Source organism: Phascolarctos cinereus, unplaced genomic scaffold, assembly GCF_003287225.1.
Source record: "Phascolarctos cinereus isolate Bilbo 61053 unplaced genomic scaffold, phaCin_HiC Scaffold_3;HRSCAF=262, whole genome shotgun sequence".
Lineage (NCBI taxonomy): Eukaryota > Metazoa > Chordata > Mammalia > Diprotodontia > Phascolarctidae > Phascolarctos > Phascolarctos cinereus.
Genome location: NW_027555736.1, coordinates 129,836,956 through 129,840,159, shown reverse-complemented (window position 1 = coordinate 129,840,159; position 3,204 = coordinate 129,836,956). Strand labels below are relative to the sequence as shown.

General features: G+C 50.9%; 1 pseudogene; it reads left to right on the top strand.

The window, feature by feature from the left end:
- The first annotated feature begins 993 nt into the window (after positions 1-993).
- LOC110192274 (ubiquilin-4 pseudogene) lies at positions 994-2,943 on the top strand (annotated as a pseudogene).
- The last annotated feature ends 261 nt before the right edge of the window (positions 2,944-3,204 follow it).

The window sequence follows — 3,204 nt, the reverse complement described above, 5'->3', positions numbered from 1 at the left end:
AGTAAAGGACCTACATATACAAAAACATTTATAGTGGCCCTTTCATGGTGGCAAATTATTGGAAATTGAGGGGATGTCCAGAAATTGTGAAATGGCTGAAGAGGTTATGGTATATGAATGCAATGGAATACTATTGTGCAATAACAAATGATGAGCAGGGAGATTTCAGAAAAACCTGGAAGGACTTGCACAAACTGATAAAAAGTGAAATGAGAAGAACTAGGAAAACAATGAACACAGAACCATCAACATTGTATGATGATAGACTATGAATGACTTAGCTCTTCTCAGCAACACCAAAATCCAAGACAAATAAAAGGACCCATGATGGACAATGCTATCCACATCCAGATAAAGAACTGATGAACCAGAGTTGCAGATCAAAGCAAACTTATTTTACTTACTCTGTTTTTTGTGTTGTTTCTTTTTTCCTTTTGACTTGTTTCTTCCTTCACAACTGTGACTAATATGGAAATATGTTTTATGTAATTGAATATATATAAATTATATCAAATTTCCTACCAGTTTAGGAAGAGGGGAATGGAGGGAAGGAGGGAGGAAAATCTGGAATTTGGGATTCTTCCTAGGAGTGAAGAAGGCAGAGTAAGAAGTAAGTTACTCCCATCCTCCCTTACTGACCTCTAAAAACCAGGAAAAACTCTGGAAGAGCTGAGCCAGCAGAAAGATGGGGTGCCATAATCTCATAGCCTAGTAAATATAGGGAATTAACTGGAAAGGTCATTCTTGCTGTGGTGGAAGGGGAGTAGTAGAGGACAGGTGTCATCCCAGCAAGCCAGCAACAAGCCCCACTCCAGCAAACCAGGGGAAGATCCTGAGTCCCAGGGTGATGGAGCAGGCAAGCACCAACACCAGGACCCCCAAGTGCCATGGCACAGGCAAAGGAACTGGTAGAATCCAGCTTACAAAACCACAACATGGGCGGGGAGGAGGAGCTGGGGCCAGGATGGTGAATGAGAGGGCAGCAGCAGCGGCATGGCAGAGCCAAGTGGGGCCGGAGCCGGAGCCGTAGCCTGGGCCAGGACTGGGGCTGGAACCTGGGCAAGCCGGGGCCAGGGCCCCCGATCCGAGTCACAGTCAAGACCCCCAAGGACAAGGAGGAGATCATAATCTATGATCCCGCTTCAGTGAAGGAGTTTAAAGAGGAGATCTCTCGGAGGTTTAAGGCCCAGCAAGACCAGCTTGTCCTGATCTTTGCTGGCAAGATTCTCAAAGATGGAGACACATTAAATCAGCAGGGGATCAAAGATGGGCTCACTGTCCATTTGGTGATCAAGACCCCACAGAAGGCTCAAGATCCTGCTGCTGCTGCCACTGCTGCTACTGCTGCTTCCTCTGCCTCAGATGCTGCTTCTGCTCCAGCCCCCACAACAGCTTCACTTGCTGCCCCTTCTCAGCCATCCACCTCAAGCAGCACTGTCCCTGATGCTGCTAGTGGAAACCAGAGGAACAGTGGAGGTGGTCCAACCCCATGAGCTGGGGATAGGCCTTCTAGTGGGCCTGCATCCATACTCTCTGGCTTTGGGGGCATCCTAGGACTGGGCAGCCTAGGCCTCGGCACAGCTAATTTCATGGAGCTACAACAGCAGATGCAGAGGCAGCTGATATCCAACCCTGAGATGCTGCCCCAGATCATGGAGAACCCCCTTGTCCAAGACATGATGTCCAACCCTGACCTGATATGCCACATGATCATGGCCAACCCACAGATGCAGCAGCTCGTAGAGAGGAATCCAGAGATCAGCCACATGCTCAATAACCCAGAGTTAATGAGACAGACCATGGAACTGGCTCAAAACCCTGCCACGATGCAAGAGATGATGTGCAACCAGGACCAGGCTTTGAGCAACCTAGAGAGTATCCCTGGGGGATATAAAGCCTTGAGCTGCATGTACACAGACATCCAGGAGCCCATGTTCAGTGCTGCTCAGGAACAGTTTGGCAACAATCCCTTCTCCTCATTGGTGGGGAATTCTGACAGCTCCTCCTCCCAACCTCTCCGGACTGAGAACCGGGAGCCCCTCCCTAATCCTGGGGCCCCTCAACCCCCACCTCCCAGGCCCCAGGGCCCACTGCGGAGGGCACCAGAGGCTCAGGGACCAACCAGGTGCACCCAACAGTCTCCAACACCTTTCAGATCAATGCAGCTAGCCTGGGGTCAGGGATGTTTAATAGCCCTGACATGCAAGGTCTTCTCCAGCAAATTTCAGAGAATCCCCAGCTAATGCAAAACATGATCTCTGCCCCATATATGCAAAGTGTGATGCAGACACTTGCTCAGAACTCCGACTTTGCTGCTCAGATGATGGTGAATGCCCCATTGTTTTCGGGAAACCCCCAGTTGCTGAGCAAATCAGGCTCCAGCTCCCTGTCTTTCTTCAGCAGATGTAGAACCCAGACTTGCTGTCCATTCTCACCAACCCCCAGGCCACGTAGGCCCTGCTACAGATTCAACAGGGGTTGTAGACGCTGCAGACGGAGGCCCCAGGGCTGGTGCCCAGCCTTAGCAACTTTGGGGCACCACGGATCCCACCTCCCCCTGCAGGAGGTAGCAGCGGCCCAGAGCCCCCCATCACTTCCCCATCCACACCATCTAGTGCCTCTCCAGGAGGGGGCACCACCAGCCCTCAACAGCAGCTGATGCAACAAATGATTCAGCTTTTGGCTGAAGGAGGAAATTCCCAAGTGCAGACACCAGAGATTTGATTTCAGCAACAGCTGAAGCAGCTCAACTCCATGGGCTTCATCAATCGAGAGGCTAACCTGCAGGCCCTGATTGCTACGGGTAGGGATACTAATGCAGCCATTGAGAGACTGCTGGGCTCTCAGCCCTCCTCATCCCTGAATCCATCCCCTCCACCCCACCCCCCATCCACATATGCACACCTAAATACTGACCTCCCCTACATCATTTGGTTCCTTTGACAGTCCCCCCAACCTCTCCAAATCCATAACCTCATCTCCTATGACCTTCACCCCCTGTCTCTCTGGTCTTCAAGCCTCTTCAGACAGTAAGGGGAGAGGCATTTGGGGCGTGGCAACCTAACCTCATAGCTCTGTCTTGAGTTTCTTGGTTCTAATTGTACATCTCTCCTCCATTCTGCCCCTGCCTGACCTTTGGCAAGAGATATTTAAGCAGTTTTGACTTTTTTGGGGGGTTTCACAACTCCATCCCTGACTACCCCC